Below are 10755 nucleotides of genomic sequence, written 5' to 3' on the forward strand. Positions count from 1 at the left end.
GGGAGGGGGGGGTACGGGAGTGTATTCCTCACTTGACGTGCGAGTGGTACCGACAAGTATTAACAAACGATCTAGGTTTACCAAGGACGTCCATGAGGACTAAAAACTATCTAGTATTGTGTATCTGTTTACCTACTACGAAGGCATGAACCCTTCTTAGAGTTAAGACAGACACGCACCAACACAGGGAGGCTCAAAGAGGAAGAACCCACCAAAAACAAGCTCTCACGGAAACAAAAGGCCACAAGTACCCAGGAGCCTAAAAAGCGATCTGAAACTTCCTGATCGCCTACTTCTCCACATTTAAGGATCGCAAAGTTCCCCCATGGTGGGTCTCGTCTGCAGACGAGGGCCACGGCTGCTTCTAAAGCTATTTATTGTTCCTCCTGCTTCGGCGCTGCCACGGAAGCTCAAGAAGTCGAAGAAATCCTGAGTGGCACAGAATTACACTTCATGGCCACACAGAAGACTCGGGGCTTCGCAAACCCATCAAAAAAGCAACCCGAATGGCAACAGCAATCTTCAGGGGCTCCAACGGGGCCGAGCAGAAATGTAGAGACACGTCTATGCCCTGGGCCCGGGCCTAAACCCCCGGCATTTTCCTCGCTTCGACCCAGCTCCCCACCCCCTCCCTCCTTTGATAACAATAGGGGCCTTGCTGCTGACTCCAAAACATGTACGAGGAACAGCGAGTGAGAAGCCTCAGCCAGGGCCCCGGCGGCTTTTCCAAAGCCCTTCTCACCCCCCCAGCCGCTCTCAAACACCAATACAAAGGGATAATCTGCTCGCTGGGGGTCCGGAGCAGCGTTTGGGGCTGGCGGGGTGCGGGTACTCACGGGCGGAGCGGTAGGATGAAGATGGATTTCAGCCCCCCGATCTTCTCTCTCCGGCGCTCTCGCTCCCCCTTACCTTTCACTCCGACAACATGGCGGCCCACTGGGGACTGGGCTGGCGCTGTGCATCATGGGATAGGCTCGGGCCCCGGCCCTGGCTGTGGCAGCGGCATGTGTGGAGAAGGCAGGCGGCTGTGGAACAGGTTGCCTGGTTGCCATGCCAACCCAGGGCCTGTGTGAACTTGGGAAACTCGCAGGCAACACTACCGCTGCGCGCGCGAGTGGCCGCCCGCGAGGGGAGCGCGCGCCGTCCCCTCGCGGGCCGCCGCGGGCAGCAGGCGGAGTCCCGCGGGCCCGCCCTGGAGCGCCCGCGGTGCCCGGTTCCCGGCCCAGCACCGCACGGAGCTGGGCACGCGGTGTCAGGGTAGTGACCTTTGCCGAGGCGCCACCCGCCTCCGCGCCCTCCCTATTTCACCTCCAGATTGTAACGGCCTGCGGGATTAATGGACGCTTATTCCAAGGCTCTGGCGGGACAGAAGCTGGGTTCAAACCCCTTTGCTGCAACTTTCTGGCTCTGTGGATTTACTTAATCTTCCTGCTTCCATTGCCCTATTTGTAAAATGGAAAGGAAAATGAGAATTGCTACTTAACTCTGCCCTGAGGATTAAGTGGATAATATGGCTTATTATTCCATTTAATAATGTGAAATGCTTAGTACAGTGCCTGGTACTTGTAAATAAGCCCACTATAGAATTTGCGGGGTCTAGCGCAAAATGAAAGTGTGAGGGCCCCTTGTTCAAAATTGTTAATGAATTTCAAGATGGAGATAGCAGAACATTAAACCCAAATCAAAGATTCAAAGCTGACCTTGTTTGTAAGCACTCATTCAGTGTTAGCTGTTGTCATTCTGTCCAGTTCCGAAAATGAATAGAAATAGAAAATGGCTATTTGATGAAAGTGACTTTTCAAAATCAGTAGTATTTCATAAGATATAGTTATTATATGTAAAACTAAACCCAGGGCTTCCCTGCTGGCGCAGTGGTTGAGAGTCCGCCTGCCGATGCAGGGGACACGGGTTCGTGCCCCAGTCCGGGAAGATCCCACATGCCGCGGAGCGGCTGGGCCCGTGAGCCATGGCCGCTGAGCCTGCGCGTCCGGAGCCTGTGCTCCGCAACGGGAGAGCCCACGACGGTGAGAGGCCCGCGTGCCACAAAAAAACAAAAAAAACTAAACCCAAGATGGATTGGAAACAAGCAAACCACAACGCTATAAAAGACCAGAAGAGGATATAGGGGGAGAAAGCTTTTTAATTACAGAGGGGAAATGTTTATAATGAATCAAAATCAATAAATCCCTTTAAAAATTGAAGGAAAATTAAACATTTATATAGTAAGAGTGCCACCGTCAATGAATAAGCGAGAAAATAGCTTTAAAATACTGCAATACTCGTGGTAGACAAATGGTTAATCTTCATGATAAATACAGAAATTCTCTAATCAGTTAAAAAAGAGCAATCCAGACATAGAAACCAAACTTATGTTTACCAAAGCGGAAGGTGGGGAAGGGATAAATTAGGAGTTTGGGATTAACACACACACACTGCTATATATAAAATAGATAACCGGGAGTTCCCTGATGGCACAGTGGCTAAGGCTCCCCGCTCCCAAGGCAGGGGGCCCAGCTTCGATCTCTGGTCAGGGAACTAGATCCTATGTGCCGAAACTACGAGTTCACATGCCCCATTGAAAATCCCCCACGCGGGAATGAGGACCCAGAGCAGCCAAATAAACAAATAAAATTAGGTTATAATGATGGTTGCACAACTCTGACAATATGCTAAAAACCACTGAACTGTGTGCACCTTAAATGGTGAAGTTTATATTATTTGAAATATATCTGGACTTTCCTGGTGGTTAAGAATCCACCTGCCAATGCAGGGGACACAGGTTCGACCCCTGGTCCCGGAAGATCCCACATGCCGCGGAGCAACTAAGCCCCTGCGCCACAACTACTGAGCCCACGAGCCATAACTACTGAAGCCTGCACACCTTAGAGCCCTTGTGTGGCAACAAGAGAAGCCACTGCAATGAGAAGCCCACGCAACGCAACGAAGAGTAGCCCCCTCTGGCTGCAACTAGAGAAAGCCCGCATGCAGCAACAAAGACCCAACTCAGCCAAAAATAAATAAATAAATATTTTTAAAAAGAAATATATCTCACTAAAGCTATAAAAATGAGAAAAAGTGAATAATAAAAAGAAATGCAACTTTGAAATATATTTTCATCTATTAAATACACTGGCAAAAATTTAAATGATCATTAACACCGTGTTTTGGCAAGTTTTGTGAGAAAATCAGCACTCACATTGTTTATATTGTTTGAGGAGATATTACTTTTTTATGTTATTTTTTATTTAAAAGATAAAAGGGTGAAATTTTTATTTCTGAAAAAGAAGATAAGACTTGGAAGTTAAAGATCTGCTACTTCCAGGCTATGTGACCTTGGACAAGTTCCTGAGTGTCAGCACCCTCAGTTGCAAAATAAGAGTACATACAGGACTGTTACAACGGTTAAATAAACTAACATATATAAAGTGCCTGACAGAGAATTAACACTCAATAAATGTAGCTGTTTTATTGTAGTTGTAGTCTTGTATTCATTTCTGAAACCCCAGAGAGCAGCTTAGTGCAAGGCACAGAGTCATTGCTCATTAAGTGTTTGTTAAATGAATGAATTCAACAGCTATTTAGAGTGATAACTCTCAAATCCAATGGTCCTAAAAGTAATATGCTGTATTCAAAGATCCCAGCTCTTAAGCCAGACCAGAAATTACTTCCTTACCTCTCTGAGCCTCCAGTTTTCTCCCACGGAACATAAGGTTAATATAACAGCACTAAATGAAATAAAGCAGATAAAGCATTTAGCCCCATGGGGCCAGGACAGTGGAATGTGCTGAGTAGCCATATTAGAAAAACATATAAGAGGAGGAAACTTAGCAGACATGAGAAAATTACAAAATTTCCAGAACTTTACCAGGCTCTGTGCTCCATGATGTCATTCTGAGATACATGATTAGCTCAATTTTAAGCTTTAGCTTTCATTACTCAGTCGGAGATTCCATTATCAGTTTAGCCACAGTCATGTGGTACCACACCCCATCCAGTCCTCTCCTCCATCCAAAGCCCAACAGAATATCAGCCAGCCATCCCTGCTTTCCCTTAAGGAATTGCTCTCAAAAAACCTTAGGCCCCCGCCAGGCCCCAAAAATAACTCTATCACAACATCACCTGCAACAAACTCATGAGACATCCTATTATCAAATGCTTACCTGTGTGCCATGCACTGTAAGACTTTTACATACATTATTTCATTTAAAACTCCCCAAATACCTATGATATGAGCAACATTATTATTCCCATTTAAAAATGAGAAAACTGGGACTTCCCTGGTGGTCCAGTGACTAAGCCTTTGTGCTCCCAGTGCAGGGGGCTTGGGTTCGATCCCTCGTCAGGGAACTAGATCCCACATGCATGCTGCAACTCAGAGTTCACATGTCCCAGCTGAAAAGATTCTGCATGTCACAACTAATGATCCCGAATGCCACAATGAAGGAACCCGAATGCCACAATGAATGAACCCAAATGCCACAACTAAGACTCGGTGCAGCCAAAATAAAAATAAACAAATAAATATTAATTTTTTTAAATAAAAATGAGAAAACTGAGACTTGGGAGGTTATGGAACCAGATTAGTATTTATCCAAGTGTGTTATCTAAGGCTATTTGCTGAGAGTTGTCTGTTCAGGAGGCTGTCGAAATCATCCCTAAATCTTGAAAATCTCCACAATTCAACTGATTAAGCCCATGCATAACAGATAATGTAATCAATCTTTGGGAGTTTTCAAAAACCAAGAATCTAATCAAACTGACCTGGGATGAGGATTAGGGTGGATTTGGGAAGGGTGTTCTAATCTAATCAGTAATCCATTCCATTGTAACCTAATCAGACAAAGAGAGATCTCAGACAGAAACAATTAGTGAAGGCCATTCAAGAATGCCTTTGTTCAAGAATTTCAAATGTTACCTTTTCCTTCGTGTGGAAGTGGTTTCTCCAAGGATGGTCTGAGGCTCACCAGTGAGTCAGCAAACTGGCCATGCTGACAGCTGAGAACAAATCCTGGAGTGGACAAATGCTGTTCAATTCCACAGACTTTCACTCTCTTACAGCCAACTGCTATTGTGTGGTAAATGTTACTATAATATTGTATTTGTAAACTGAATATAAAGCATTCTCAAGCAAAGTTGGGACACCCCCAATTTTCTGGAAAGATGCTTTGTTATCAGTGTTGATTTGCTTTGCTTTTTCAACTGTGTTACACTTGTGTTTTTGTATATTTGTAGACTCTCCCTTGGGTTGCACTTCCACTCTTTGTTTTGGTACTTGGGTAATTGTTACGCTGTTAACATTTCCATTGTCATTCTGTTTTTTAGCAAATCTTGGTTATTAGAGTGCTTTTCCCATAGGAACGGAGGAGGGAGGGAGGGTTTGGGCTTCCAACGTTGGTGACTAAGTAATTCCGATCAACTCTCCCACTGAGGAAAACTAGCAAACTGGAAAAAATCTGAAAATCTCATCTTGAAATCACTGGAAAGTTAACAAGTTAGTGAAGAATTACTGAGCCAGGATCTGGGAAAGGAGAGAGATTGAGGAATGTAAGCCCCATAAATAGGACTACTTTTCCAGGTGGGGCATTTCTTGAGACGTAGTTTTCCTGAGAGGTAGCTAAGAGGCAGAATGATGCTTACAACAGCCTTGGGTACTTAGCAGAACAGAGATTGGAGTCCAGAACCTGCTAAGAGAGAAAGCACCTAGTAAACAGCTCTCACTTTGGATTGGGATCCCAACAGACTGTATCCTAAAAGTAAAGGTGAATAGAGTAGACAAGCTCTTACAAAGATTGAAACTCAACTTCAAAACATCTCAAACACTGAAATTGTCTTAAAGTGATCCCAGAGTACCAGTGCCCAAGTACCTGGCAGAAAACAAAGTGAGGGACTTCCCTGGCGGTCCAGTGGTTAAGACTTCGGCTTTCAATGCAGGGGGTGCGGGTTCGATCCCTGGTCAGGGAGCTAAGATCCCACATGCCTCATGGCCAAAATACCAAAACATAAAACAGAAGCAATATTGTAACAAATTCAATAAAGACTTAAAAAAAAAAAAAAAAGTGGTCCACATTAAAAAAGTCTTTAAAGGAAAAAAAGAAAAGGAAACAAAGTGAATCCTCTCTAAAGATATCGTTATCTAGGCCTCAAATTATTTTTATGAACACTTATGCAAATATAATATTCAGTGAACAAACAAAAATAATCACGCATACTAGGAGACAAGATAACATGAACAAAAAATAGCAGCAACGAAAGACAATTGAAAAGCATGCAAAAGAACCTCATATTGAAGTCATCAAATTGTTTGTTGTGTTCAAGAAGGTAATGGAAGATGGATAATTCTGACAGAAAACTGGAGAGTACAGACAAAAGCCAATTCTATGACGGAAAAAATATAATAGAAATTAACAACCCAATGGATTGGGGTTAACAGCAGATTAAACACTGCTGAAGAGAGAATTAGTAAATTTAGAAGTGGGAAGAAAATATCCAGAATGAAACATAAAGAGGCAAAAAACGGTAGGAAAGAGAGAAAGGATAGAGTTACAGAGGAGAGAATGAGACTGTTTAACATACAGGGCACTGGAAAACTGAAAGGACAGGAAGGAAGGAGTGGGGCAGAAGAAATACTTGACATGAAAGGGCTAATTTACCAAAACTAATGAAAAAAATAAAGCCACAGAGTCAAGAAGCACTATGAATTGTAAATAAGAAAAACCTGAGGAAAATTAAAACTGGTATGTCAGTGAGGGTTGAAAGGATGGTGACTGTCTTTTCACCCATCCTCCGGAGACATGGGGTCAAATCAGGGAAGTGGGAAAGCCTCAATGAAAACAAAACTGAGGCAAATTCAATACATGCGAGAAATGGAGGAAGCAAAGTATAGTTTTGACAAAAAAAAAAAAGGAAAGGAAGGAAGAAAGAAAAAGAAAAGCTAATACCAAAGAAAAAGAATTAGAAAGTTTATTAATAAAATCCCAGAACTAAAGTTCTAGACAATATGTCCGTAAATGACCTCACAGAGGAATCTGATGGCATATGAAAAAGATGTAAAAGCACTGGCTTGTTAGGAGATGTCAGTATAGATAGATTTTAGAAACTGGTAGGAATTAAATAAACATGAGTATGAGTTTTAAGGTTAAGGCAATTCCCAAAAAATAAAATAGCATTTATAACTTTCAAACTAGCAGAAGAAAACCTCATCATGCAAAGTACAAATATATATATATATATATATATATATATATATATATATACATTTCTATTTACTACACAGGAAATAGGAAATACAAAATAACATAGCAGGAAAAAAGTCTTAAGAGTAATTCCAATAAATATTGAAAGATTTGGGAATTCCCTGGTGGTCCAGAGGTTAGGACTCTGCACTTCCATTGCAGGGGGCCTGGGATTCCATCCCTTGTCGGGGAACTAAGATCCCACAAACCAAGCACTAAGTGGCCTAAAAAAAAAAAAAAAAAAAAAAAACCTGAACAGCACCAAAAGCTCATTTTACTGGCTATATGTAGAATTCTATTCTCAACCAACAGAAAATCATACTTTTTAAACATACATAGTAAATGTTTAAAAATAGAACATGCATAATACTATAAAGGAAGCCACAACAAATTCCAAACAATCAATATCATATAGACCATGTTCTCCAACCATAAGATGTGAAAGTTAAAACTTTTTTATTGTTGAAAACTACAAATCCTGTAAGTTGGACACTATAAGATTACATTTTTAAGCAACCACTGTGTTTTTTTAAAAATATAAAGGAAATTACTTAGAAACAAATAATAAGGAAAACACTATGTGTCAAAATTTGTGGGACAGAACAAAAACAGTATTGGAAGGAAGTATATATTGACAATTTTATTCATTTATTTTTAAAATTTATTTATTTTATTTATTTATTTTTGGCTGTGTTGGGTCTTCGTTGCTGCACACGGGCTTTCTCTAGTTGCAGCGAGCAGCGGCTACTATTCCTTGCGGTGCGTGGGCTTCTCATTGCAGTGGGTTCTCTTGTTATGGAGCATGGGCTCTAGGCGCATGGGCTTCAGTAATTATGGCACTCAGGCTCAACAGTTGTGGCTCACAGGTTCTAGAGCGCAGGCTCAGTAGTTGTGGCGCACGGACTTAGTTGCTCTGTGGCATGTGGGATCTTCCCCAACCAGGGCTCGAACCTATGTCCCCTGCATTGGCAGGCTGATTCTTTTTTTTTTATGTATTGCATTTTTTTATTTTTTTTTTTTAATTTATTTTATTTATTTATTTTTGGCTGTGTTGGGTCTTTGTTGCGGTGCATGGGCTTTTCACTGAGGTGGCTTCCCCTGCTGCAGAGCACAGGCTCTAGGCATGCGGGCTTCAGTAGTTGTGGCATGTGGGCTCAGTAGTTGTGGCTCACGGGCTCTAGAGCGCTGGCTCAGCAGTTGTGGTGCACAGGTCTAGTTGCTCTGCGGCATGTGGGATCTTCCCGGACCAGGCCCTGAACCCGTGTCCCCTGCATTGGCAGGCTGATTCTTTTTTTTTGAGAGATGACTCAGTTTTTTGTTCTCAACCTGACCCCATTTTTCCCACTTTAGGCTCCAACACTGCACAGAGCTGCCACCCTTACCCCCATTAAGAGCCCACCTCTTGTCCTCCACCCTCCCAGCCAGACCCTGAAGGGGATAAACCACAAAGTCAGAAAGCTTGGGAAAAGCCAAGGTCAGATACCTCGAACAAGGAAACAAACTGGAAAAGGAGTCAGTGGCCACACACAGTGAGTGCGAGGTGGGCATGTTCCCTTGACAATGGCCAGATGCACAAACCCGTGTTTACTTGAGCTCTATCATCGTCCAAAGTTAGTAAGAAGGAAAGCAATGCTGTGAACAGGCTTCCATTTCTACAGGGTCGTGGGGCATCATCCATCATGTGAAAGGACTCCAGCAGGTTGGAGATGCAGGATGCCCGTCTGGATCAGTGTCCTGATGCCCTTTCCTGAGCTCGGGCTCGAGCAGCTTTGACCTCATCTTCCAGCTCATCCAGGAAACGCTCCTGGGACACCGAGTAGAAGGTGTAACCATAAATTGCTAACACCAGGGCCCCAATGCCCAGGCCGGTCACGATGTTCCGGGTCCACCGCTGTGGCAGCATCTTCTGCCACTGGGCGAGCTGCACCTGCCGCATGAATTGTAGTTGCGCAGGAGTCAGCTTCTCCCGCGTCGGGTCGATGCGCTGAGCCAGGGGGCCCTTTCCGCTCTTAGCATCCAGAGGGTCTTCAGCTCCCGGCGCCACCATGTTGCCGCTCCGCCCTCCGCAGTTCTGGCAGGCTGATTCTTAACCACTGAGCCAACAGGAGAGTCCCTATAACTTTTTCTTATACTTTTAGATAATTTTGTATCTAAAGATCTTATACCTTATTAGATTTACTCCTGTGTCATAGTTCTTTTTATAATTACATCATATGAAGTTACTGGTGTATAGGAGAGCAATTGGCAATTTTGTATACAGACCTTAGAATCAACTACCTTGCAATATTCTTCTATTACTCTAGTAAATTGTCTAGAGATTATTGTGTTTTTTAATGAAAATAATCATGTCATATGTGTATAATGACAATTTTATCTCTTCCTTTACAATAGTTATGCCATGAATCTCTTACTCTTTTCTTATTGCACTGGCTAGGGCCTCCATCACATTGTTGAGTAGAAATAGCAAATAGTTGGCATGTGTATCAGGTTTATAATTTTAAAGGAAATGCTTTGAAAGCTTCCACATTTATGATATTTATTGTATGTTTTTTATAGGTGCTTTCTTCAGGTTACCATTCTATTTCTAATTTATGTTCAGTTTTGTCAAATACTTTTCCTGCATTTATTGAAATGCTCATATGGGTTTCTTTTTCCTCCTTAATCTGTTATTATAGTAAATGACATCTATAGATACTCTAACATGTATATATATTATTCCTATGATGACCCCAACCTCATCATTGTATTTGTTTCTTTTATTCATTATCGGATATTATTCACTAATATTTTGTTTAGGATCTTTGCACCTATATTAACAAGTAAAATGTATTTGTAATATCTTTTCCCTGTTTTAACTTTATCTGAATTTGGGATCAGGTTATATTGGCCTCATCGAGTTGGCAGGAGGTGGGTATTCCCTCTTTTTCTGTGCTCTGGAAGAGGTTGTATAAGATGATCTGTGTATAAGAATAATCTGTGGCTTGAAAGTTGACAGAATTTGCCTGTAAAGCCATCAGGGCCTGGTGTTTTCTTTGTTGGAAGTTGTTTACTGCTCCAATGTTTAAAAACCTTTCATTATGAAATAATGATAGATTCACAGGAAGTTGCAAAAAAATGTACTGGAAGATCCTCTTTACCCTTCACACCCAGTTTTCCCTAATGGTAACATCTTGCATAACTATAGTACAATATCAAAACCAGAAGATTGGCCTTGGAGCAACCCACATGGTTTATTCATATTTCACCAGTTTTACATGCACTCATTTCTGGGTGTACGGGTGTACACTTTTATACAATTTTATCACATGTGTGGACTGGTGTAACCACCACCACAATCAAAGTACAAAACTATTTCATCACCACAAAGATCCTCCTACACCCCCTTTACAGCTATAACCACTCCTCCCCCACCCCTTTTCTAACTGCTGGCTACCACTAATCTGTTCTTCACCTCTGTAATTTTGTTATTTCAAGAATGTTATATTGGGACTTTCCTGGTGGTCTGGTGGTAAAGAATCCTCCT

At 42.3% G+C, this 10755-nt stretch overlaps 1 protein-coding gene and 1 pseudogene across 5 annotated transcripts in view; both read right to left on the bottom strand.

Annotated features, from left to right (window-relative positions):
- The window catches only part of PUM1 (pumilio RNA binding family member 1), a 129811-nt gene extending 128873 nt beyond the window's left edge, over nucleotides 1–938 (bottom strand). For 2 of the 4 annotated variants that reach the window (XM_007448786.1, XM_007448785.1), the window contains exon 1: nucleotides 837–938. The gene's annotated coding sequence lies outside the window, so the exon portion shown is untranslated. The remainder of the gene's footprint in view (nucleotides 1–836) is intronic. The other 2 variants (XM_007448789.1, XM_007448787.1) reach the window with 2 other exon arrangements.
- Nucleotides 939–8520: 7582 nt separating this feature from the next.
- Nucleotides 8521–9298, bottom strand: LOC103071531 (cytochrome c oxidase assembly factor 3 homolog, mitochondrial pseudogene; annotated as a pseudogene). The gene has a single exon (XR_014368597.1). The product of XR_014368597.1 is annotated as a cytochrome c oxidase assembly factor 3 homolog, mitochondrial pseudogene (transcript).
- Between the last annotated feature and the right edge of the window lie 1457 nt (nucleotides 9299–10755).

This window comes from Lipotes vexillifer, unplaced genomic scaffold, assembly GCF_000442215.2.
Source record: "Lipotes vexillifer unplaced genomic scaffold, Lipotes_vexillifer_v1.1 scaffold969, whole genome shotgun sequence".
Classification (NCBI taxonomy): domain Eukaryota; kingdom Metazoa; phylum Chordata; class Mammalia; order Artiodactyla; family Lipotidae; genus Lipotes; species Lipotes vexillifer.